The sequence below is a fragment of the Pezoporus flaviventris genome, unplaced genomic scaffold (assembly GCF_033815535.1).
Source record: "Pezoporus flaviventris isolate CSIRO_AGI_PZ_B2104156 unplaced genomic scaffold, CSIRO_AGI_Pfla_v1 ptg000015l, whole genome shotgun sequence".
In the NCBI taxonomy this organism is placed as follows: Eukaryota; Metazoa; Chordata; class Aves; order Psittaciformes; family Psittacidae; genus Pezoporus; species Pezoporus flaviventris.
Window position 1 is genome coordinate 29,576,128 of NW_026892563.1, and position 27,340 is coordinate 29,603,467.

The 27,340-nt window shown below is 44.4% G+C and overlaps 1 protein-coding gene across 1 annotated transcript in view; it reads left to right on the forward strand.

Moving 5' to 3' along the window:
• The first annotated feature begins 4,804 nt into the window (after nt 1-4,804).
• GJA8 (gap junction protein alpha 8) overlaps nt 4,805-27,340 on the forward strand; it is a 32,646-nt gene continuing 10,110 nt past the window's right edge. The window contains exon 1 of the mRNA XM_061453960.1: nt 4,805-4,877. The gene's annotated coding sequence lies outside the window, so the exon portion shown is untranslated. The remainder of the gene's footprint in view (nt 4,878-27,340) is intronic.

The following is a 27,340-nucleotide window of genomic DNA, read 5'->3' on the forward strand; positions in this document are numbered from 1 at the left end:
AAGACGATGGAGCTGAAGAAACTTACTGTACTGACAACATTAATATCATCTAGCCTTGGTAATGGCTAGAGATCTCCAAAGATGGGAATTTCTGAGACCTCTCCTTCCTTTAGTATTCTGCTGTTACCTCCTGTCCAAGTTGCTGAACCCAGCTGGTGATGGTCAGAAATGCCCTGCAGCTTTTCCAGTTGTTGGAATAGGTGGTGATGTGGTAAGTGTGATTAATACGGAGAAATTAATTCTGGATTAGGTTGTAAGCTGCAGTGAAGGAGAATGGGGACACAGCAGAGAAAACTCATACCTTAGGCCAAGAGACTAAGCAGTGTGGTAGCAGGTGAAATTCATGCGAGGAGTACAAGCTGCTGCGTTGGCTTATTGGTCATCCAGTACTCCAAGCTCCTGACTAAACTCCTCATAGAAAAAGTTGTAGGAAGCATTCATTGCTCCACCTCCCTGACAAGAGAGGCATGATCTCCCAAACATGGGCGTATTGCTGCAGGGAGGTTTGATCAACACAGGGAAAAAAGATAATGTCTTAATATTGATGATAAACTCCTCTGCTGGTCTTGAGAGCAAATGGTTCCATTGAATAAGGAATGCCCTCACCTACTGGCATTATTATGGCAGCTATTGCAGGCTGCAGCCCAACCTGGCTAACAAAACCTGCTCAAGAGGAGGGGTGAGGACATGGGTGGTGGGTGAGCCTATTCTCTGTGCAGTGCCACACCATTTACATAATCCAGTCTGGCTTGTTTAAAACCAGGTCTGTAGGAGCAGCCATCACAGCAGTTACTGGGGCTCAAGGAAAGATCCAAGGATTTTTAGCAGGCAGAGTCATTTTCTTTCTGCACCTCTCTGAACTCACCAGAGCCTGAATACAACTCAGAAGAAATGCCAGACTGGGGAATGTGCTGCACCAGGTTTGTGTGCTACAGAGTTGTTAACAGGGCCTTAGAGATCTCGGAATAAGGCTCTTGGTTTGAATGCATTTCCTTGACTATCAGACACAGCATCTCTGGTTCCCAGAGACCACTCTACTCAGCTCAGTGCTAAAAGTGCTTTTTAACACCAAAGCTGCTGTGTTCCCACGCCTGTTGCTGTCATGAGGGAGGCCAGTCTTAAACAATAGCAGAGGAATAAAGAATAGCCTCACTAATCGATATCCTGCCTAGACGCTGAGTCAGGTGGCAGCTTGTGCCTCTTGAAAATTCCTGCATTGTTCCTCATTTTTCATTTGACTGGGGGTAAATTTTTATCTTTAAGGAAAGAAAACACATGGTACCAACTGCCTCTGCCAGTTATATTCTCCACTGGTCCCTTCTCACCCACCCGCACTAAGTTGTGGTGTCTTTGTCCTGTGGTAGCCTCCAGCAGTGAGGGACATAGATAGGATGTGCTAGTTTGGACTTTGAGCTGAGTGAGATGTGCTGTGGTTGGGACATGGTGGCAGTGGTCTTAGGGCTCCTTAAGTCACATACATCTGCAAGGCTTTGGAGAACAAAATTTTTCACACCTCCATCTTCGTAGGTGTGAATTTATGTTCATATTTAAGTGATTAGTATTAAAATGGTCAGAAGGCAAGGATGCAGGCACAGGTTCCCAGAAAATTTCTCCATATATGAGTGTTTGAAGCCTGGCAGGATGCTAGGACAGCCTGTGTGCGAACAGACATTTGGAAAATTGACAACAGCGATATTTGCTTAAACAAACTGCAAGATCCTACAGCAAGATCCACCTCAGCTGCACTAAAAACATTTTCCAGGCCAGGGTGGCTTTCCATACTATCTGAATGTCAGAGGGTCTGTGTGGACATTTCATTCAGCTCCTGTCATCCTTGAGCAACACGCCAGGGCTCCCCTCACCAGCTGGTACCAAGAGGAGGCTGTGCCTCTGCTCATTCCCCTAGCCATGAGACCTGCATCAAAGGATGCAGAAGAGAAAGGTCAGAGATGGCTCAGGGGTTTCATCAAGGCTGGGGGTCCCTAGGAAATCTTTGTAGCTCTTTGGCACTGGTTGCCTTCTGCTAGAAGGCCTCAGCGGGGTGGGGAGGGAACCTTGCTGTGCTGCCAGGCAGGAACTCTTGGAGCTGGAAAGGGAACTGGTAAGGGTAACATTTGTGCAGATGTGAGATAAGAGCTGACCCCAAACTGAACTCCCTCAGGCTCAAACAAGGTAAGGAGTCTGCTTGTGAAAATGCTGGGGGGAAGCCTGCCAGACCAGCAAACTTGCTGCTCTCACCTAGGGCTGAGAGCAGAGACTGAACAACCATCCATGAGGTCCATGAGGAGCTTGCTAGCTGAGACACCTGGGGACTGGTGGCACAGAGGAATCAGGAGCTGAGGATGGCCTTGCCCCAGGCTTTGTCCTGAGGGGTGGAGGTGGAGGGAGAAATAGAAATTACAGACAATGATGAAATAATTTCTGATTAAGTAAATAAAGTAGAAATACCATCTACTAGATACTTGAGCAGGGCCTTAATCACATAGCCTGTGACTATTGCTTTCAGATATCCCTACAGGAATATACATTACAGATACTGTTGCAGCCTCTTCCGCCTGTGCAAATATGAAGAGGGCAGATCCACAGCTAAGTGGCCTTAGATGGTCTTACTGTACTGGCAGTCTGTTTCTTCTGGGAAAGAAACATCTCCCTTTAACAGTATTCCTGTGTCTCTTGGGAGCCTCAGATCTGTTTTGCGCAGCACAGGAAGCAGTGCCTGCCAACGAAAGCAAGGTATGGCATGGTGAGAGTTGGCCTGGCCCTGAGATCGTGCTCTCAGCATTAAACCCTACGTGATTGCTCTTCCAGGAGCGAGGATGAGGCTCTGTCTGTGCTGCCTACCACTTGCAAGATGCATTGGTGGGATATGGAATCTGAACGAGTAGAGAAGGACTCTTCTTGCCCCTGGTATCTTTATGAAGACTAGGAAACAGAAGGTATGGGTATCTCAGAAGGTGTTTTCCAGTGGGCGTATACCAGGAAGCAGCATCTTTCTCTTCTTTCTTTATGGAGAGAGTCTAAATTTGGGGTACCAGAAAAATAGCAAGAAACAGCTTGCCTGGTTAAATTGCTGGTGCATCACAACCTTGCACAGGCAGGGCCTCTCTGGAGGTGAACTTGGAATTTCTTTCAAACCCAGGCTTCTTTGCTGAGGCTGCTGGCAAGGACTTCATTGGCACCAGCTGGGAAAGGGAATAGTTGTGGCAACCACACCTGCCCCATGGGAATATAATGGAGTCCTTTAGCTATTGCAATGGCTGCCTGTTAGCGGTGCTCTGATTAGTTGGTAGCTCTCCAAAGCAGCATTGCCTGGGCTACTGAGCCTCAGCCGTGGTAGCTCAGGGAGTGGGAGCATCCTTGGTACATGTATGGATCCTTGTTATGGAGGTTGTGGAAGAGATTCCTGAGTTTCAGGTTGTTTTGAAACACTCTGATAAGTGTGGTAACTTAGGCTATCTCTGCTGTTACTATGTGGAGTTAATAGTCACCATGAGGGATGGAGTGAGGGTGTTTTGGCTCTAACAGCATGTATTGCCCTGTGATGTGGTTAAGCCTACAGCTTGCTGACTGCTTTTGTGGTTCCAGCTTAGGGACTGTGGTTGAACAAAAGAAATACATTTCTTACGAGCTTCTTCACCTGCCCTTGAAAACTTGGTGGAAAAAGAAATGTTAGACACAGCAGGTTTCCCAAGCCCTGGGGCTTGCCTGTGCAGGGGGCTAATCTCTGTGGGGTGTATGACAACCATGCTGCTGGGGGCTCTACCCTGCTCTAGGGAGGATGTGTGAATCTTGCCTGGGAAGGCAGTAACTTCAGAGAGCAGATCTTTCTGGGAGGGAGTGGTATGGAGGAACAGAAGCAACCAGCCTGCCCCTCCATCAGCATGGTTGAGCAGTGAAAAATCTCTTTAATGCTTCCTATGGATAACCCGTAGTGCTTTAATAAGAGAAGATTTGTCCCCTGTAGGCCTGATGCTGTGACAGCTTCCAGTGGAGATGAGCTGGCTGGCTAGACGGGAGGCTGCCTACAGGAAAGAGGGTGAAAGGTGCTGCCTGCCAAAGTAGCGGTTGGTGAGAAGGCGACTGTGCTGCACAGCGTCAGCGCACACATGATGGGTGGAGAAGCGTGAGCCCGGCTTCAATCCTTGTCAATGGCACCTCGTTGACTTTTAACGCTTCCTTATCGTGTCTGCGCTCACCTCCTAGCAGCGCTGATAAAATGCCATCGCTGGTGTAATCTCCTGAGCAGCTCTGCAGAAAGGGTTGCAGAGCATGGGAAGCTGGATCGCCTGCAGCCAGCAACCGGCATGGGATTCCGGTCCAGAGCAAGGTAACAAAGGAAGGGCCCTAACCTGAGGCAAAGGGAGGGCAGAGTAATCTCCTAGTCCTGTGGAGTACCAGGTGTGCTGTTATGACTGGCACAGCAGAACGTAAATGCTGTGTTAGAGCAGGGGTTTGCAGAAGCTGGGATAGCTGTTACTTTTCTATTCCTAGTGGAGCTGGAAATGTAAGCCACCTGAAGTGATTGCAGTATGTTAGTACCCAGAGCTATAAACAATAGAGTTAGGATAATGGGAAGGAATGTACAGGGGTTTTGTTGTCTTTCCTTTTTTCCAGGACTAGCTTATTTCTCTCTCTTGGGGTATTAAACACCTAAGTAGTTCTTGTGCAAATCTTAATTATCACTAAAAAAAGAGTATTAGTTTTCAACATGTAACTGCTACCTGCAGGCCCACAGCAATCTTTAAAGCTATATCTAATTATTATTATTTTGTTTTTTTTACAGGCAAGCAACCTGCAGTGATACCTTTGGGAAGGTCCTCTTTATGGCTGTGAACTGAGGACCCCTGAATATAAACCAGTAAGAAACTACTGAGTAGGTATGTTATTTTTAGAACCTGTAACTGGTGCCAAACTGGTGTACAGTATCCTGCCACTACAGGAGAACAACAAAACTTGCCAGGGAACTGTGTGGAAGGAACAACTTTCCTTCTGAGTGAGAAATCTGGATGTTTAGGAATGCTTTTTTTTGTTTGTTTCATTCTGGATCCCACACTGGGTGTCTTTTTTCCTGAGCTGGAGGAAACTCCTGATGCAAAAATTCCTTGCTGGAGAAAAACTTCTGAAGACTTTATCAAAAGAACTTGGGACCAAAGTCCTTCACTTTTTTCATGGCTGAATTTTTGATTTGAGCTTCACTGGTTCAAGCATTTCAAATGATGAAAGGTGAAACAAGGGACTTCTCCAGCGGGAGGAATTGTCATTAACAACAGAAGCTTCCAGTGAAATCTATGAACTGTTTCACTTTGACTTGCTGTTTTATTTTCCCATCTACTTAGAAAATAGGCTTATGCAGTTCTGGGTGTATTGTTTTCTTCTTGGGCTACAGCTTTACTCAATACTATGTTATTCATTGAATGTTATTATCCTGTATCCCTCATGAAGCACTAGTCTTGTAATCATTCCCGTAATCACTTCCACATGCTGCAAACTTGCTGAATGGAACAAACTCCTTCCTCATTCCCTGTATTCACATTGTCTTTGCCAAATTCTTCCTCTTTAGTACTTGCTTGGATACCTTGAAGTTTATTTTCAGTATCAGAATACCAAAGTTGTTCTCATAAGAATATTTAGTGTTGTCCCAGCCACCTTTAGCAGTCTCTTACTTTTCACACCCCTAGCTTTGATATTTCTTGTGCTTTTGAACTGTTCTGCCCCTCTGCTTTCATCTTTTGTTTCTGTCCAACATCTTGTACTAACGTCTCTTTATTCCAGCATCTCCCCATTTCTCCAGTCTTCTATCATCCCCTACCAACATCTGGGATTTGATGTGTGGGAAACCCAGGCCTTTTCCCAAGGCCATCTCTCTTCATCACCCCAGCACTTCCGCTATTCTTCCTGACAGTGACATCCCGATTACTGCACATTTTACTGCATCCAAGCTCTGTCTTGCATATGGGCCTGTCAAATCTCACCATTTTTTCCTCTAAACCCTGACTTTTTTCCTATGCTGCCTAAGTGAAAAGCTCAGTTGTCCTCAGTTACGGCAGTGTCGCTTGCAGTCCCCTGCCTCCCGAGTCCTGCTCCATTACACTTGTCATTCTTCAGCTTCATATCTTCTGTGGCTTCTCTGTCAGGTTTCAGCCACCCCATGTGCACTCTCTATGTCCTCATTTCATGGCTGTCTGCTATCCCCTCATGCTTGCCATCCTCCTGAGTGGTGTTTAACCACTTATTGTACTTCCTGACTCTTTCTGCATCTCCTTGCTCACTATTATGCTTCTTTCAAAGCCTTAAAAATGTCTTTTCCTGCATTTTTTAACATATTTTTTCCCTCTCTTGGCCCTGTTAGGCAGGATCAGGAGCACAAAACCTTGGAGACAGTAAACACCTAATTCCGCTTGAAATGAATATTGGTTATCTGCCCACCTAGGAGTTAGGCAGCTGAATACTGTTTAGGTATTTCTATACCAGTGTGCATCCACTGATTGCTCTTGAGACCAGTACTTATATTGCCTACACTGCTAATGCCACCTCACTCTGGAGGTCTGTGGTGTCTGTCAGTAATGTCCCTGAAGCCTGCATTTGGCAACAGCCTGAGGAACTTGGTATCTAGTTCTTGCTTCAGTCCACTGGGATCCATAAGCAAGCTGTCCCTCTGCCTATCTCTCTGTCAGGGCCTGATCTCATACAGGTTTTCAGAGAAGGCATTCCAGATCAACTGGTGCATAATGCAGGGCTGTTGTGATAAGTATCTAAGACCAGGAACTGAATGATCAGATTCACCTTCCTTCTTTTCTTGTAGGATGGGAAACGCAACCTAGACCCTCACCTCTGAAATCGACTGTTTGTAGAGATGGAGGCAGCTATGATGTTGAAGCTTGCTCAGTCTGTCAGTGGAGCTTATGAAAGGAAGTGTATGTAATTTTAGGGTAAGCTGTCATGGTGGTAAAAAGTGGGGCTGTGTTTCCTTTATGTCTTTCTGGTAATCTCCCCATGTAAGACCAAGACCTAACATTCACACTTTATCTAGCAGGAGGTCAAAGGGATAAAGCATTAAACTTGATTTCTTTCTTTCTTGTTTTTTGCCCCCATTCTAGTACAATATCCTAATTAGTCACCACTGGGCCATGTCACCACCAGCCTGGCCTGCTATAGTTGTTTTTTCTGGAGTGCTTGTTGATAAAACCCCCTGCATTGAGTACTTACACCATGAAAGATAGGAAGGTGGTGAGATCCATTTTGAGATGGATACCCCTGCTACACACAGCTGTGAGATACCCGTGTGCTCCTGAAGTCATGGCCTCTGTCAGTGTTTTCCCAAAGGCATCTGATGTGGTGTTCCCTTGAGAGTGCTGGTATTTGCTGGTGCTCTTCTAAGGTACTCAGCACCAGCCCCCTCCACTATTTGTGCAGTGTGCAGCAATGAGGGGATGTGAGCTACTAGCTGAGCTGCTCCTGCAGTCAGCACTAACCAGCTCACATTTGCTGCAGATCTGGTGTAACAGTTCATTGTGCCAGCAAAATAGAAAGGAGGAAAGAAAAAGGGAATAGAGAAAATAAAAAGCAAAGCATAGAGATAATGAAAGTGGGGGAGTACTTCTGATATTGTAACTGTACCAGACTTAGGTTTCTCTAGCTCCATCTGGGCTTTGTTAAAAATGAGGCTAGTTAGCAGCTGCAGATATGAATGTAAGAACTGACAGGGGAATGAGAGAAGCTATGAGAAAGCCATGAATTACGTAGGTTCTCTTAGAGATCTTTTGTGGAGGGCTTAGAAGTAGCAGTTTTCAAATTGTGGCCTACTGGTTGCTCGTATCAAGTGATTGGGATGCTGTGGAAGGTGGGAGGAGGGTGCAGCAAGCAAGATGCAAGATATGTCTTCAATCAGGAAAGGGGGAGAACTTGGAGAATGGTTTACTGGAACTGCTGAAGGATGATGGTATAGCTCGAAGAAAGATGTAGCTTAGGAGTAGATGCTAATTTTGTGTAAAGGGGGATGGGGATTCATGTAGCTAAGAATAAATGAGTTTATGGAAAGGATACTGGTGGTTATTTGGTAACCAGGAGCTTAAGTGATCAAAGAGGTTTAGTAAGCCCTTCTGACTTTGCCTTGCCCTTCCAAAAATATATCATGGCTATGTGGAAGGTCACCTCCCACCCATTCTTAGACGTAAAGTGCCCACTTTGGTATAGGTGGCCTATCAGATTGCATAGGCTGGGTAAACATTGGGATATATGATAGTACATTTGCTGAGCTGCAGGATATAAAGGTAAGGTTGATAACTGGAATGCCAAGATATTTGTGAGGGGAGGCAGGATTCTTGGTCTCCTCAGCTGCTTGCCCTCAAAATGGAAGAAGAAAGAATTTGAAAGTCCAGAAGTCTTTGTAGGCTCCAGGCTATAAACAGGCTCTTCCTGTATGAAGCAGTAAGGATCTAACAGTAATCAGGAGATGTCTGCTTTTCCATACAGGCCTAATGCTACTGGTATATACTCTTGTGAGGGGGGTGAAGCCCATCAGTCAGGGGTGACAGGAGTGCCCAGTGCTACTGATGTGGATCATCCAGGAAGATTGTATTGAAGACAGAGTTATGGGGTAAAGAAGAAATGAAAGTGCAGTCAACCTGAAGCAGGGGAAGACAGAAAGGTGAAGGAATCAAAAACCAAAAGAAAGATGGAAAGAAGAAAATAATTAGGAAAAGGTTAGCGTAAGTATTGGCAGCATGTTGTACAGCAGAGAAGTGTCCTTACCATTGAATACGCTTCATAAATACTGTATTTATTTTTCAGCTAGCTAGGCTGAGGGCCTCTGTGGGGTCAAGTATGCAAATGATGGGTCCCCAAGTCCTGCTGCTCCTCCAAATTCCATGAAAGTAGAATTTATCCCCTAGATAACTATTCTGAATTTATCCGGGAGCTGTGCCTCTAGCAGGGTCTGGATCCTCTGTATCAGATCTCTGTGTAAGTCTGTATTCCCAAAAGTAATGTGAAGGAAAATATGACCACAGGAATGTATTTGCTATTTTACTTTATGGATCACCAGGCAAGTGTCATATGCAATACTTGTGGATGCTCTGTTTATTCCCTTCTCTCTTGCTAGCTTAAATGCAATGGTCCTGCAGCTTGGGTCTCTGAAGAAGAGGCTCTTTGCGTTACATATCGTCACCATCAGCCACAGCTATACCTTGGGGTGTAGAGTATGCAAATGTTGCTGTTTGGAAGTGTTTGTAAGACACTGCTCTGTGTTTCCTGGTCCTAGTCAAGAGACTAAAGTGATGGTTACTGGAAGTTTAATATCCAGTAGCGTGTTGCAAGGGCTGGTGTTTCCTGACAGCAATGACTACTATTTCGCTCTATAAGCACATCTCTGCTTCCAGTCAGAAACACCAAACCTGAGCAGGCTGGAGTGTTCTAGCTTCCTCTCTGGTGTGTGTCTGACGTGGATGGGCAAACTGCTTGGATGATGCAGGAAACCTAAGTGTTCCTCATGGCTAAAGTGAAATTTTCTAGGAAGTAGGTTGTTCTCACATCAGTCAGCTATGACAGTGGGGGAAAGTGCCTCTCCAGGAAGGATCTGTGTCACTCAGACCTTTCGTTTACACTGAGCAAAGCCACTGGATTTCATACCTTCTCCTACAGTGACCCTACAATAAAACAGGAAAGATCAGACACTGTAGAAAAAGACAGTTGGGACTCTGTCCCTCATGGGGAAGCTGTACAGTAAGATATGAGACCCTTGAGCCCTTCTCCTCCCTGGGATGGAATAATCCACCTTTTTTCATCATGAATCTTAATAGCCAAGGATGTCGCCTCAACTCATTCATTAGCTAGCCAGTGTCCCTATGATTAGGGGTTAAGTAGTTAATCTTCAAAAATCCCTTGGAAGCAGAGAATCCATATATTTGCTTATTTGTAATTTGTCTACTACCCCTGAGGCAATCAGGCATGGGAATTCAGTCCCATGTTTGTGTATTTAACAACTGAAAAGAAGATGTATATATGCAGCAGTATATTTATATATTATATATTTTATATTATAGTATATATATGCGACAGTATAAAGAAAAGCTTTGACTGTCTAACCTCCTATTTCACCTTCCCTGTTGCATGCTGTGCATCTTCTTGGTGCCCAGCCCTGCAAAAACAGGTAGCCTGTGTTTTAGTGTGCATTGATACTACCTCCCATGACACAGGATGAAGTTAAGCATGTTTGTAAGCTTGCTTTTGTCCTGGACAGAGAAGAAGACTACTCTTTCTTAATTAAAGGCCCACTTATGGTAGGCCCTACAGAAACATGCATCAAATGATAACTTTACCTTAAAGCACTTCCAGCCAGATCACCCAAGGTAGACTGAGCCAGGAGTACACAGTGCAGGTACAGTGCTTTTAGAGATGTTTGTTGTTCCAGTTTCTTGCAATGCAGACATGAGAATTTTTCAGGAAGAAATGTCAGTCCTCCAAATGGATGGAGATGTGTAACTGCAAGTGGGAATAAGCATTGTGAAGTTGGTCGTTTGTGGCTGTATGCTACTGAACTCTACCATCAATGATCTGCAAAATAGTCATGGATCAGTAGGGATGACTCAAAAATCAGTAAGCTAGCAAAACCCCCAAACAGTACTGCAATAGTCAGATCACTCAGAAAGCTGGGGCCAAGTATAACATTAACTGCTGTAAGTCACATGTCAAAGAATAAGGATACAGGCAGTGTTTATCAGCTGGCAAAATTGCCTCGGGAAGCAGTGACAGGGCAGAAGTAGGGGCTGGTGTGCAGCTCACTGTCTGACAACAGAATTCCAGGATGATGCTGTAGCTGTGGGAATTCATGTAGCTTTCAGTAAATAACTTCAAGATGAATAGCTCTAGGAGAGGCTGAGCACGTGTGTCATTTAGCACTAACATGGTCACTTCCCATGTACTCTATGTAGTGCTTTTGTTGGTGGTTCCTGGATGGAAGAGATTTCAAGGACAATGCCCAAGGGTGTTAAAGAGTTGGAAGTGTGCCTTCCAGTGAAAGAGGTTGAAGAGTTGACAGGAAAAGGGAAGCTGAAGGCTAATGTTTTTCACTGTCTACATATACTTACATGGGAAACAAAGTTTCTGTGATCCAGCAGGCTGAAGGGTAATAAGATTCCAAAACTGGAATTTGAAGGGAAAGCAAGTCATATGAGAGAAAGCATATTTTTTTTAACATTGTAATTAACCACTACAACAATCACAGAGGGTTGGGGAGGATCCTCCACAGGAGGCTTTTAAATTGTGGCTGGATTCTTGTCAGTAAGTGGACCTTTGCAGAGATGGGATGTATTCTGCTGAGTCTTCTGGCCCAGGTTTTTGAAGGTGTGGGTCTAGATGATCACAGCAGTTCTTTCTGGCATTACAGCTGGAGGGTGGCCCACTGTTGGCAGCTATGGGGTTGAGAGTTGGGACCTCAGGGTGAGAGCAGAAGGCATCCCCTCACAACCCAAGGCATTACTCATTTTCACCCTGCCCTGTGCAAGCAGTCTGCACACAGCCAAACCACATCTCTGTCCCTCTTTGAAGTTTCAAATGCTATTGCTCCAGTAAGCAGCATTGCTCCCCTTCATTCCTGTTTCCCATGTAACCATCTACCCTGTTCCCATTCCATGACATTGGCAGCAACCTCCACCACTAAAAGACCACTGATGATGTTGGGTGGAGGTTAGCACCAACGTTTCAAAGAGCTGCCACTAGTCCCTTGTCTCAGAGCACTGCTCCACTGTCTGTGGCGGCACCCATGGGTCTGGCTGTCTGGTGGTCCAGGGTGGGACAAGTCAGAGTCCCTAGTGAGAACAACCAGGCACCATCTTCACTGGGAGAAGAGGGCATGGGTTAGATGCAGGCCTCCACCTGAACTTGGAGTGTTTGGTTCACCTTTTTATAGGATTGTGCTGCAGTGGTATCCCAAAGTAGATGAGGCTTCATTAGTGTCCACTTAGGTGCTCAGTGATAGCAGGAATTATCACTGCTTGTCAGTGTTGCTTTAATTCTCCTCTGGCCAAGCCAAGCCATACCATGTCTATGGCTTTGTCATACATTTCAGACTTTAAACCTTGAACAATTATTCTCCTATATTTCTGAGGCAAACAAGAATGAGTTCTTTCCCTCCCCCTTCAATGGCCATTTTCTCTTTTCTGGTGGAAAAGCTATATTCCCATGATGCTGGGATTTTATTTAATTCCTCACCTTATTCCTCACAGACTTAGACTTTGGCAGAGGCCAAGAATGGGCATGTAGAAGAGTCAGTGGTGCAAGACACCGTTAGAAACTTCTGAGAACAGTGCTGGAAAAGATGAGTGCGGATGCACATGGAGGTTGGGTGCCAGCCGAGGCTCTGAGCCTTTGTACACAGCCAGTGTGAGCAGGTACTTGCTGTAACAGTACTTCCTTGGAAACACAATGGCCACTTGTGAGCCAGCCCTACCCCAGCACAGTGGAAGAAAGCCAGGCAGGGAAGCGTGTCCCTGGCGGCACATAGGGACTGGCTGGGTGGGGTGCAGTGAGGGGCAGTAAGGGGGTGAGGAGCTGTGGATGTGACTGCTGAGGCTGTGCGGGGTGGGAAGCTTTTCCTCTTGTGATTTCACCTGGATTGCATGCCAGCCTCAGCACACAATGTTATCACTGCACGCCAGCACATAGCCAGGGTGGCTGTGCTCACAGAGTTGGGCCTCAGGAGAGTTTTTCCAGTCCTTATAGCTTTTGACTTTGACGGCCCTTGCCAGAAACATGCCATGGCACTATTACCTGGGTTTGTTTCCGGCAGTACCAGGACTGCCTCTGCTCACGGATGACCTGTGCACTGGGGTGGATATCTGGTTGTGTGAAGTAAAAGTGAAGGGTTTTGTCAGGAACTGAAGCAGGGACCTCTGCTCTGCCCCACCTCTCCCTGTCAATGTGTGCTGCTCTTGGCCGTTTCCTTATCTAGGGTTTATTGCTGTGCAAAACAGCTGAGTTAATGACTCAAACCCAACACTCGGTCCCTGCTGCATGAAGACTGTGCTGCCCAGATGGAAATCCTTCCCAAGAAACCCATTACCCTTTCTGTAACAAACATGCAGCTGTTGAAACCATGGAGTGCTCTTGGTTAAACAGAGTCCTTCAGAGCTCAGACCCAGACTGTGGTAGTGGGTTCTGGGGGCAGGGATGTGTGGTCTGTGCACAACCATGTTTTGTCACTGTTAAATATCATGCTTAAAAAGGGGGAGTTGAGCCTGGATCATCAGAAGCACTTGGCATTTTCACAGATATCCTTCCATGGCAGTCTGTGGAAGTTTTATCTTCTCTCTAAGGGACATAAGCTAGATTAAATACTGTCTCTAGAAGTCCCAGCCTGAGCCTGCCCTCTTCCCTACAGAGATCCTCCATTATTTATTTTGTTCTGTTGCTCCATGAATAAAATCTTTATTGCCCCTTACTTTTTTTATTTTTTTGCCTAGGTAAGCCCAGGCATCTTTATTTGAAAAGAAGAAATCAATACCCTTTCTTTAATTCCTTGGCAGCCTTTAGTCTTCCCAGGACAGATGTCTTCTAGGACAGTTCTGGTTTTCCATGCTTTAGGAGAATAGGCAATACATTCAAAAAGTGTAACAGCACTAGACTACTTTGCAGGAGATGAAGTGGTTCCAACCTTTGGGAACCAGGGATTCATCAGTGACTAAAGTTTTGGCACATGGCTTTTGACAGGCAGGACAATGTACAGAGCAAATAGGATCCAAGAGAATTTGCAGGATTCTTTGTATTTTTGGGGGGTCTGCTCTGGTTGTTCAAGCCTTTGTAGGTTCACTGACAGCTTGACATGATTGGTGTTTGTACTCCATTAGAGCTGAAACTACAGTAACAAAAAGGAGGCTGCTGGTACCCTCATGCTGGACAGGTACAAGTCTTCTATAAGCAGCTCAAGAGCTGATGCATCACACCCTTTGATACAAATGCACTCAGTGCTTTGTGGGGCATCATCTCTATTAAGCTTGAAGGAGGCAGGATCCATGTTCAAGCTGTCTGTGACCTTTCCTTTGGCACATATGGATTGTGCTCTTGCAGTGTATTTATTGCTTTGTTTTCTGTTGAGTATTCTTTGCTACTCTCATTCTGCTTTGCAGTAATTATAGTCTTCTCACTTAACATTTGCTTCTGTTGTTGTCTTGCCTCTATCCTTTGAACTGATTCCCTTGTGTGGATAGTGAAGACAGGCATTATCTTTCCAGGACTGAGAGATGAGACATTGCTCATAGATGGGACCAGCTTTGGAATGCATGAGCCAGAATGCTCAAGATGATGCTTTAAATTGCCACTTGTAATGCTGCTTTTTGGTGTACCTCACAGGTCATAAATTATTTTTGGGAGCTGGACTAGAGGATATTTAAACCCTTAAAATTATATGTATAAAAATTATATATATAGCAGCCATGTGTAGATCTAAGATCTAATACGATCAGTACAAGGTGAGAAGATAATTCAGGGAGTAACTTCTTCATTCAAGCTGGCAGGTAGAAGCTGCCTTTTGAAGCAGAAAATAAGCACTCTTTTTTTCTAACTTGCTGAATTAGGGGTCATGGAGAACACGTAATGGGGAGACTTTGACAGCAGAGGGCTGTCACAAAAATTGGAGAATAAATCAGGCAGGACTGAGGTGACGTATTTACACACCTTGCCTCTACGTGTACATCCAAAGATCATGTTAGCCCCATCAAGCACAGTGCTGCACCATGAGCTCGTATGCAGCTCCTCAACTACCCTGAGCTCAGAGTCCTCCCTGGAGTCACTGCTTCCCGGGACAAAGTTCCCTATAGCAGAGCTACAGCTGATCTTGTGATGTGCAAGACCTGACCTTCCTTGTGCTCAAGTAAATCCTTTCTGTGCCTGCCGGACTGTGCCATCGGGGGAACTCTAGATTAGTGGTCCCCTTTTCAAGATTTGTCCCTCTCCTGGACTTAGTGACATTTGCAAAATGTTTGATGTTTTCTTCCAGGTTATTGACTAAAAATACCATGGCGCCAAACACCCTCCAGGATCTTGGTACAAACATGCTATAAACAATCACTTCTAGTTCTCAGTTGTATCTTGGGACCAGTCTGATAAGTCATTTATAGTCTGTTTAATGACTGCTATCTTATTTTTATGTCAAGCAAGTTCTTCAATCGAATTGCCATGTGATAGAGTAGAAACTGTCTTCCAGGATCCTAAGTGTATTGTACCAGCTTTGTTATATTTAACAACGGTACATGCGATTTCCTCAGAGAAAAGTATTGCCCCAGTTCAATGGGGTAAATTTTCTATAAACCCATCTTGACTGCCCCTAGTTATATTTCTCTCCTTTTATTCCCTGTGTTCTGTGTTAGCCGCTTCATGATTTAGTTCAGGACTGAGATTCTATCACAGCTCTGTAGTTACCTGTGAGTAATTATAGTTATGAGATAATTATAGAATAATTATGCCCTTCTACATAGTCTTTACAAGGTGCCAGGCTGTGTGTTTTCTTCTTCTCCTCTAGGACTTCGCCACTGCATCAAAAATTAAAGTAAATCAACAGAAACAGTGCAGAGACATCCTGTGCAGCTTATTTTAAATAAACAAAAACCAAAACCACTCCCCCACCAAACAAAAAAAACCCCAACAAACCCCCAAACAACTTTCAGTGCAGGGTATCCAGTCCTGCTGATTTGAAATGGCTGATTTTAGTAGGTGGTATTTAATTCCTCTGAGATACTACAAGAATAGACATGTCATCAACAGTGTCTAAATTATCTACTTTCTTTTTCCCAGCAGTAGGATAGAAGTATTTATTGATTTCATTTTTCTTGTCTGCATTATTATTGAATAATCTAACATTTCCATCTAAAAACAGGTCAATACCATGATTAGAACTCATTTTGTTCTGAATTTACTTGAAAAAAATAGCTTTGTCAGTCTTCTTTTTTTCCCTTTCACTTCCATCATCTTATCATCATATCTATATGTGTTTTACCTACTTACAGCACCCCCGCTTCCATTTTAGATGTGGTTATGGTTTTGCAATTACACTGTTTCTTTACTGAAGAGTCGTGTATTTTTGGTGCCTCGTAAAATTTTTTTTAGCAGTTCTTGATAATTATTGATATTTTCTTATTTAAATCCCTTCTTTGTATTGACTTAGCCCAGAATTCTACTCAGGGCTGGGAAATGGGACTTTTTAAAGCATCATGTCTTTCAAAGCATTGCATTACAGCTTTGGGCTGCCTTCTGCTTTCATATGTGCAATTAGGTGGGGATCAGTAAACCTGTTACCAGCCTCATTTCTACCATCACTTTACCCATCCAGATAAAGTAAAATACAGATTTTATTCATTTTGGATATAAGATTTGAGAAACAAGGAAGCTGTTTCGAACATTTAAAAATCCCCAGTGCTGTTTTTGAGTCGGCCACATCAGCATGTGTTATCTGAGCAATAACATATTTGTTTTTTCTTTGGTTAGTGCTTGAATAACCAGTGCTCCCATATTGCAGTGTTGCTTGGTTATCTGTTGCAGATCCAAATCATCAGTCTGGTTACCAGAACACCAACTCAAAAATACTGAATATTGTTAATTAGGAAATTATGATTCAAAATCACAAACAAGCAGGTAATGCATTTTCTTTTCACCCCACTTCTGCCCATTCAGTTTTTCTTAGGGCTACAGCCATTGATTTTAACATTGTCATACAAACCATCCCAGTATCTTTTCCAGTGTCTTATAGCTGTAGTCCTTTGGGCAGACAAAGCCTTGATGAATATAAAATGGAAAGGGATGCCACATTTTTATATAGCTAAAGGGGATGTATTAGAATGGATTTGACTTCTTTATTATAAAGGAGGGCACGCTTTTGCAAGGAAAAGCCAGGGCTGCAGCTGAATACAGCCAGCACTGGTAAGTGGAGCTGATATGTAGCAGAGGGATTAGAAACCCAACAAATCTGCTGCACTCTGGGCCAAAGCAGGGTGGCCAACAGAAGTACCAGAGTTCATGTCCTTGCTTCAGAGCTTCAGGGGCTGGAGAGACACAGGCTATTAAAATACATGCCTATATTTTGGTGAGGAACTATCTGTAGTAATAGCTTCATTCATTATGATAGTGTTTTTCAATCGGGCAGCAATGGGGCCTTGTAGCATGGGACATGTGGAAGAGTTGCTATGCCAAAGCTGGACTTGCCATAGAAGTAGCTGCTGAAAGTTTTGCCAGGTCTGACCCAGGACAGGGGACCCCCAAAGGAGACTTCTCTTACAAGGATCCAGATAATGCTTTAAACCGTATTGCTGTTAAGAATATCATAATCACTGAGCTGTAGCAGGACTTCAAGGGATTGAGATTTGCTGGCAATAAATAAGGAAAAATCCAATAGGTCTCTCCAAACTGGAAGCCCTTCAGCCCTACCACCTACTTTTTCTGCAAGCTCTGTACATAGATAATCCCTGCCTCACTCCACCCAGCTGTTTATTAGTTTGGGTTGTCTCAGGGAATGCTGAAGACCTTTGGATGGATGATTTATCTATGGACAGGTTATCTTCTTGATCAGGAAAGAGGAACAACTGGCTCAACAGCTTCCAAGTTCAATAACCTCCTTTTCTTCTTAATAAATTGCTGAGGCATGAGAGCCTTCCGTTCCTTGCTGGTATCTTTTACACTGTGCCCAAAGAAACAATCATATCAGGCTCAGGAAGGCACATGACTGAAAGGGCAGGGAAACAGGAACCGTCCCCAAGGATGTCCTCCCCAGAGAGGCTGGGAATGTGTTCTGTTGTGGGAAATGGGAATCTGAGGTCAGACGAAGTGCACAACAGGTACAGCCATCTCTTGTGACTGGAAGAACAGATAATGGTCTGTTTTGCTGTCCCCATTGCTCCTCTGTCTTGCTTATGAACTCTCCCAAGACACCTCCATACCTCGTATGCACAGTGCACCTCCACCATGTCATTGTGCTGTGTGGAAATGAAAGCAGGGAGATAAAGATGGAGAGTGGGTGGTGACAACACTCCTGAGAGCCCTGAGCCTACCACTCAGCAAGGCAGGCCTCTGTGGTGTTAGAAGAACCCAGAAAAAGGGAGAAAGGAGTAGGGAGTAAGCCCCCATCTGAAACTGTAAGGCAATAAACCTCATGGGCAGTGTGGTAACACAGGACTGTTCCCAACATATTGACTTGTTCAGATCGTTCAGAAGCTTTGTCCTTTCCAGGTCCTTGTGCCTGAGGCTGTTAAGAGATTGTACAAAATGTCTTGATAAAAGAAACATAGGGAGTCTCCCAGTCAAAAGACTCAGAGGTATTATTAGCCTCTCTGTTACTGGTAGGCCTGAAGCAATTAATTATTACCAGAAGTATTATCAGGTGCTTGTCACTGCTTTCCCTCAATCCACTTTACATAGTCCAGATTGGCTGTAAGCAATATGTTCCCTAACTGGTCTGATACCTCACAACAGATAGCAGCTAATCCATTTCTCTGGGGAAGATCTCAATAGTGGTGGAAGGGCCATAACCTAGAATATATGCCAAGAGAAAATCGAGACTATGGACCACCTAAGTATGTAGCTTGCCTATATTCTCAGATCTTCTCAGAGATGTCATCCAGCTGATGTGCTCCACCTCCATTTCTGACCAAGCAGTAGGTTTTAGGCAGGGGGCAGATAAAGAGGCAAGAAAGAGGAGGGTATATGGGGACCCAGGAAAGGCATTTTGTATATCGTGGCTCCATAACACATTTGCTACACCTTGCCTACAAGGCCTAGGCCCTTTCCCGATGCACCTCTTCATAAATAGCACCTGCACTGACAGCAGAACTTAGAATTTCTAACCAGGACACTGCTGTAAAGGTTTGTATTTCTAGAAATATCCTGGTCAAGTTTTAAGTGAAATCATGTGTCTAAAAGAGTATTATTCTCTTTCTAGCCCTCCTTGTGCTGCTACTGCAGCATCATAGCACCTAGCTTTGAAATGTGAGAGTTCATCTCCTTTGCCTTGTAGGTCCTTTGTAAGGTTAGTGTAGTTTTTATTACTAACCATGCTGTTACTAAAGGGAGGATCATGCACATCAGCTGGTATACATGAGAAATATTTGCTGGAAAAGGATTGGAACTAGATGATCTTAAGGTCCTTTCCAACCCAAACCATTCTGTGATTCAAGTGAAAATCCTGATTATACTAGCAAAAATAATGCTTTATCAACAAAGTTAATGCTGATTCTATAGGTGAAATCAGTGACATGAAAGTGATCTCTGTGGCAGTTTAACTCCATCTATTTAGGCATTGTACTATAAAAAATCAAATTAGCAACAGGTATTGCTGCATCACCACAAGTTTCCTGTGTTTGCCTTAGTTTCTATCTGAAGGAAGAAGTTTCAGAAATGAGGGAAGAGGGAAGAGAAAGGCAGAATTTAGGTACAGTGTAAGAGACACACTCTGCCGCCTTCTTTCTCATTCATAGCATCTCCCGGTCTCCTATGCTGCTGTTCAGTGCATGAATGAGAAAACACCGCCCGCTAGTGGTTTACGCTGCAGGAGCCCAGAGGCCCCTTGGCAGAGGAGGTTTTACCATGTTTCTGCTTTGTGATCCTCCTCCAGCAAATGTACTGGGAAAAGGCGGGTGGCTCTTACTCATCCTTTGGTAAAATCAGCATCTCTGGAAAAGGTCAATGCTGAACTGAGCGAGAAGAGAGGCTCTTATTAGAGGTGCCATGGGTCTCTCGCACGCTGTTTTTCGTGTTTAGTGTCAATGTCCGCAGGAAACACTCTAAATAAGCTATGGGATTTAGTCTTAGTTACTACAGTAAGGGAACAAATTGGTTGAAGTGTGGTTACAGCAAGCAAATGCCTCTAAATCTGCAGCATGTTCAGAGCCATCACTAAAGTCAAAGAACAAAGCACTGACCCTCCAGAAACTTCCCTTGAGGGTAGCCCTGCCATGTAGAGATACCTCTGGTAGCCTGGGGTGAGGTGGCTCCAGCATGGGAAGCAGTATTGCACCACTGTGTTCCATTCCGCCCCACTCCAGAGGAGATAACTCAAGTGTAATGCTTTGCTTGACACAGCTGACTTGCTCCCGGACCGGAGCTCGTGTCTCTCCAGTCCTGCAGTGCACTGGGTGGCGGTAGACAACCTGAGCTGTCCAAGGCTGTTCTTAGGGTTGGTGGCAAGATACTTAGAATCATAGAATAGTTAGGGTTGGAAAGGACCTTAAGATCATCAAGTTCCAACCCCCCTGCCATGGGCAGGGACACCTTATGCTAAATCATATCACCCAAGGCTCTGTTCGACCAGGCCTTGAACACTGCCAGGGATGGAGCATTCACAACCTCCCTGGGCAACCCATTCCAGTGCCTCACCACCCTTACAGTAAAGAATTTCTTCCTTATATGCAATCTAAACTTCCCCTGTTTAAGTTTTAACCCGTTACCCCTTGTCCTATCACTACAGTCTCTAATGAAGAGTCCCTCCCCAGCATCCCTATAGGCCCCCTTCAGATACTGGAAGGCTGCTATGAGGTCTCCACGCAGCCTTCTCTTCTCCAGCCTGAACAGCCCCAACTTTCTCAGCCTGTCTTCATACAGGAGGTGCTCCAGTCCCCTGATCATCCTCATGGCCCTTCTCTGGACTTGTTCCAACAGTTCCATGTCCTTTTTATGTTGAGGACACCAGAACTGCACACAATACTCCAGGTGAGGTCTCACAAGAGCAGAGTAGAGTGGCAGGATCACCTCCTTTGACCTGCTGGTCACACTCCTTTTGATGCAGCCCAGGATACGGTTGGCTTTCTGGGCTGCGAGCGCACACTGAAGCCAGCTCGTGTTCATTTTCTCATCGACCAGCACCCCCAAGTCCTTCTCTGCAGGGCTGCTCTGAATCTCTTCTCTGCCCAACCTGTAGCTGTGCCTGGGATTGCTCCGACCCAGGTGTAGGACCTTGCACTTGGCATGGTTAAACTTCATGAGGTTGGCATCAGCCATTTTGTTTTAAACTGAAAATATTCCTCTGAGATTTCTCTAGGTCTTTGGCCCTATATAAAACTGTAGAGCCAACAATTTCCCAAAGCCTCTCTCTCCCCCGTGATTGTTTTTCTGTTTATGAGGTAAGACCATCCTTAACAGATGTTTGTTTACCTCTTCATAAAAACCTCCAGCCTCCCCAAGCAGTGCGCTGCAGTGCTTTGCTATTCTTACCCTTGCAAAGTGTTTTTCTAGTGTTTAGCTATATCATTTTTATTGCAAATTAAGCTTATTATTTCTTCTTCTACTTTTGGTGAATGTAAAGACAACTGATTAGTCTCTCCACCCATTACAACAAATGTTTATGTGCTGGAGGACTGTTATCATGTCTCCCCTACTGTTGTTCTTTTCCTAGAAAAAACAAACTCAGTTATTTTATCTGTTCCTTATAAGTCATGTTTTTTTCACATCTCTTATCATTTTGTTGTTCTTTTTTGGAGTCTCTCCAATTTGTCTGCATCTTCTGTAAAATGTAGCGCCTGGAACCGGACACGCTGTTCCTGCTGAGAGCTCAGCAGTACTGAGTGAAGGCACAAAATAATTGCTTCCTCTGCCTTCCACACAAAACTCCCCTTAAAGCATCTCAGGATGAGATTTGTCTTTTTTTTCTGCTGAAATCTCACTTTACAGACTCATATTCAGTCCCACCCCAGCTCACTCTTTGCTGCACTGCTGTGAAGTGGTAATGATCTAGTTTGGACCAGCACATTTGGTGTCTGCGCTCCTGATCGGTACCTTGGTGCAGTCTCCTCTGCAGAGGGCAGCCCAGTTCTCCAGTGTCTCACGTTCCTCTCAGAATCTGATGGCCTCAGGCCCCCTGCCTTCAGGAGGGACTGCTGACCCCAGCCCAGCTGCCACCCTTTCAGTGTTTTCCTCTAGTCTGTTGTCCAACACGCAGGATACACTGAGCACCCCTGGAGGCAGAACATCAGGGATGTGATCCTCCCAGCTGGAAAAGTGAAGTCCTGACAATTACCTTTGGTTATGGTACTTCAACCTGTGTAGCCTCTGCATGGTGACTGCTTGCTGCTGTGGGAGACTGGGATCTAGGTACTTTTTAAATGCTCACTAAGGTCAAGGTATTTTATATCTACTATTTTCTCCTCATCTAGCAGGCCTGTTAGTCGAAGAAGGAAATTAGCCTGTTTTGACAGGATTTGTTCTTCAGAATTCCCTGCTGGTTGTTTCTTATTACCTTCTTGTCCTTTAGCTACTTATAAAGTGATTGTTTCATAGTTGGTTCCAGTATCTCTGTAGGTATCACGGTTAGGCTGACTGTCCTGTAATTCCCCAGGTCCTCTTCTAACAGTAATTTTCAGAGAACTGCATTTAAGTTAAACAGCTATTGAAAAACATTCCACTTTTGCCCTGCTTATCTTTATTCCTTGTCTAGTTTTCTTCCATCTCTTATATTAAAAACATGTTTCCCGTAAGCTTTTATCCTCTACTGGAGCCCCAGCACAATTCAACCCTGCCTTCACCTCTTCTCCCCTCTTCCGGCCCAAACCTTCCTGTTACTTAAATACTTACCCAGTTTCCCTCCTCTTGATGCTTTATATCTTCCTCCCTCTCTTTTCTTTACGGTTTGTTTGCAGTTCCCTAGCAAAATATATTCCCCAGCAACTTACATTCTTCCTCCCCCCCCAGCCCCGATGCCTGGAGGGCTCTGAAGAGAGTTCTGGAAAAAGCTCAGAGCTCTGCCCTTAAAATGTGGACAGTGATATTTACCATGCTTCCAGGGACAAGTTCTGCCAAAAGACTTGTCCAGGACTAACTACATTCAAATGATCTCTGGGACCAGTAGGTGGCAGAGAGAAGGTGAAATGTGGGAGCCTCTGGTCCAGTGATCAGACTGATAGATCACTCTGGCTCTAGGGAGGACAAAGACACATGTTATTAGAAAGCAGATGTCTGATAAGTTGGCTAGTGTCTAGCAAGCAGGAGTGTTGAGTAAAGCTCCCATCTTCTTGCAGGGAGGCAGAATATGTCTAGTGTTCAGCTTCAGCCATGAGCGAAAGGTTTGTGTGTTCAGCAGAGGAACAGGAAGCATGTGCCACTTTCTAGCTAAGCAGATCAGGAGAAGATAAGTTTGTTTGAGGGAGAGGTATCGTTATCCAGGGTTGTAAGCTACATAATTGCACAATCTGCTATCATGCATGAACAGAGCTGTTCAATAGCATGGCCCTGCCTTGTCCTGACATCATGTCTATGTTGGAAATCCGTTTGGAATGAAAAATCCCACATTCCCCAAGTGACCTCGTAGTCTCTGAGCAAAAGGCTGAGTTGCAGTAGAGACTTCACAGTCTCAGTGGTTCCAGAGATGGGAGCTCAAAAGCAGCTAAGGAATGAGAAGTCAGCAATGAAGCAAACTTCTTTCCAAAGCTAGTAACATTTAAAATTGTGGGTGAATGTCCATGGTTCTTTGAAGTCAAGAAAAGTCCCAAAGGCAAGACAAAGTCACTGTGAATAGCAGTGCTACTCTCATTAGCTGTTGCTGTTTCTAGTGCTGGCTTTTGGACATGGCCCTGCACCAGGTTGCCTAATGAGAGCATAAATACTGGGGCAGGTACACAGGTTGGAAGTGTTGGCCATTATCATTGTGGCACAATCTGTGTTGCAGACTCAGCTAATGTCACGTGCTTGTGTGAGATCCAGTCTTCTACACCTTTGGTTTTATGTTCTCTACTCCTTTCACAGCCATTACTTCCATATTAAAAAAGCAGCCCTGACTTCTGGCATTAACCTGATGCCTTAAAGAATCAAGTCCTCTTCTCGCTCTTCTGCTCTGCCCTCTCCTTTTCACCCCCATCTCAAACAACCACTTCCCTGTGTAGTAGCCTCAGTACAAGAGGAATTCCTCACTGGCCATCTTCATCTTTATTTAGGTGCTTTTCTGTGGCCATTTCATCGGTGTGTGTGTGTGTGTGTGTGTGCGTGCGTGCGTGTGCTAGTGAGCTGGAGAATCTGGCCCAGAATGAACTCAGGGATGCCTTTTTAAAAGGCATCCAGTTAAAGGGACTCTATGGTTTTTCCCAAACCAGAAATGTCCAGCAAACTGTGTGCCCCATGTTAAAGGCTCTGCACCCTACTGATAGCAAAGAAAGTCACCGTGATCACTCAGATGAAGGTGCCATATACCAAATGATTAGCCACTCACATATAATTTCTGCATCAGCTGCATTTTGCAAGCTGTTTTGCAACTTGCCAGACAATATTTGATATTTAGATAGTTGTTTGCAAATGGTGGATAAAAGGTTAATAGGAAATGTCTCTGACAGTAGCTGGATATAATTTAGAGATGGACTACAGCCATGTAGCTACATACCAGATTTGGGTTTTGGCTCATTATATTGGAGAGATAAGGTCCCAGAAGGAATATGCATGTTCAGCCAGAGCTGAGTTTTAGTCTGAGAAGGGATGGGCAGTTTAACATGTGAACCATCTGGCCTCTGTGATGCACCAGCTTGCAAGCGCTCTTTAAAGGTGTTAGCTGCTGATAATATCATTTAGTCCTCCCTCTCTTACTGCTTCCCAGAGAGGGGATGAGGGTGGCATTGAAGACCAGTCACACATGTATTAATCCTAGTTTATCTCAGTAGCATATAGCAAAACAAAGCAACAAAGGTATTCCTCACTCTCCCTTACTGTCCTTAATCCTCTTGTTGATCAAACTGTGCATTTTTTTATTCACTGCATATTTGTGAGACTTGTGTCTTCTCCTCTGTGTGTCCTCTCTCCTGGAAGACTATTCCCATGCTTCATGTAGCACAACCTGAAAAATGCCAGGTATAAACCTCTACTACTTCTCTATTAAGAGAATGATTTATTAAGGTGTTGAGAAATGACCTTCATTCCAATTGCATGCATGGAGATTGATTTTATTTTTTTTTTTTTGTCCTCCAAACTGGTTCCTCTTGCAAAATGTGATTCTTTTCCATCTTTTACTTATACTTTACCTCTTTTGAAATCCAGTTGGTAAAACATCATCTCTTCTTCCAGTTGTGCTTTGGACTTTGGAGCTATGCAACTCCTCTGCTTAAAAGCTGCTTGGGAAGACATCCATTGAAATGAGGCTCTGAACTTACATGGGCATAAATGCCAGAAACACTGAAGAGAGGTTTATTGGTTTGAAGAGACACAACTTTGTGGCCCTCACAAAATGACCATTCAAATGACAGCTTCTCTAGAGACAGAGCATCTCCCAGTGCTATTCAAGGAAATAAAATCTGCATGAAGAGAGAGGAGAGCTACTTGCTGCTTTATGATGTTATGGGCCCAGTATCTGTATCATTGCTTAGCAGATCTTGCTTCCAGTTATCCTCCTTTTCTTCAGAGCTGAGCACAAAGAGCACATTCTGAGCAATTCATACAGAAAGACTACAAAAATAACACCTCAGAGTAAAGCTATAACCTTTGGCTTATAATCAAAACTCACAAGACAGTTGTACCTATGGATGCATTACTGAGCTTGTGACTTCTCTCTTCTGTTGGGCTCTGCAGCATTTCTGCAGATGGTTGGGGGTAGGTGAGTGTGCCTGGGGTAACATTCTTGTTTGCTGGGCTGCTGGAATTCGCCTGCGCTCCTTAACAAAACAGTTTGTTTTAGCCATTTTGGATGCCTGTGCATGTGCAAAATGCAATTGGAAGAAAAACTAAGCAGAACCAAGACACTGAAAGGCAAGGTTGTAAAATTGGTATTTCTCAGCTTGATTAACCATGACTGATGATCTAATTTTCCAATACTGCTGCTTTTTCCAGGTAAAAGATGTTAAAGAGCAGCTCAATGTATATGACAATGCCACCTACAGGTACCTCAGTGACTACCTGTGCTGGAAATCAGCAATATGACTTACCTGTCAGAGCTGGGTGTAGGGTACAAAATAATTCGATTAGTTCTGCCACTATCAGAGAAGTTGGCACTCCCGTGTCACCTGTCACACCACAACACCTAAAGACTAATGAGTGGGGACACACACACAGAGCTGTGTTGAACCATAGCAGAGTTGCCGAGATGCTTTGGTTCCTGCTTAACTGTGCAAACTCCTGTTTAGGCATGTATTAGGTTTTCACTGCCTTTCTCCTGTTCCTCTCCCTGCTCTGGTTTTTCATGTTCAGTAGATTCTCCTCTCTCTCTCTCTGCCTCTCTTTCTCTATTTTTTTTTCTCCCTATTGTTCCCCATGTCACTAACTGTCACTCACTTTATAAAGCCGTCTGGCTCAGAGCTTAAATATTGCAGGGCAACTAAAACCCGCCATCAGAGCCAATTCAGTCATATCTGCTCAGTCGTGCGACAAGATTGGGACTTTTAGAGTAGGGAAGAAGAGAGACAAAATTTCACTCTTCCCTGCAGGGTGCCAAGAGAGGAGGGGGACACACTTCTTCGGTGGAGCCTTTCACTGCGGCAAGTTGCTTGCTCAACGTCCTTAACCTATACAGTCTTTTTAGCTGGTGGTGGTGCGCTCAGGTTGCAACATCTGGAAGTGCAGGGTGGGGCTTTACAACAAACCCATGTGAGTTAAGAACACGAGTCTGTTGACTCCAAGTGGGCTTAGGCAGTCTCCTCGTGATAGGCAATTTAAACAAAAAGGTGACTGCCTAAATTCATCACTTTCAACTTTTTCTGGGACTTGAAGGGCTGACTGCTTACAGGTGGAACCCCAGGCATTTGAACTGGTTGTGCATCTGCAGTCTGCCCAAAGTTGTTTCTTGTAGTTGAACTGATTGAGCAGCTTTGAACCACTTCACTGGCAGAAAAATGAGAGGATGGGCATGGCAGAGTTACGAAAAATGTGACTAGTTCGGAAGTGATCTCAGGACTTTAGCCAAATGTATCAACCTGCAAGTGAGACATTTGATGGAGTTAGGAAGTAGTTTTCCTTCTCTTGTACAGTGAGTTTTCCGTATGATAAGGTTTATCACATCTAGAATGTCGCTCTTGTGCGTTGCAGTGGAAATGTTCAAATGCTAGCTGCGGATATCAGCGTGACTCACAAAGAAAGGGATGGAGTTAACTTCATTGCCTGGGAGACAATGAGGTTCATACTGTGTGTAGTCATGTTTTTTTACGGTTGCACATGATGGGTAACTGTCGGGTGTGCTTTGCTCTGTGAATCTGCAGAAAGAGAATGTTTAAATCAGTTTAGTTAATGTATGTAAACAGCATAATCTTCTGCTAGACTTGTTAATGTAAGTGCTGACATTAACACACTCTTCTACACAACTTTAATGACTGAGAAAGTAGCAATTTTCTTCAGTGATTAAATTATGTTTGCTGCTTACACATGCAAGGTATTTGTGCAAGCTGAAGAAGTGTGCTCTGTTCTTTGTTTT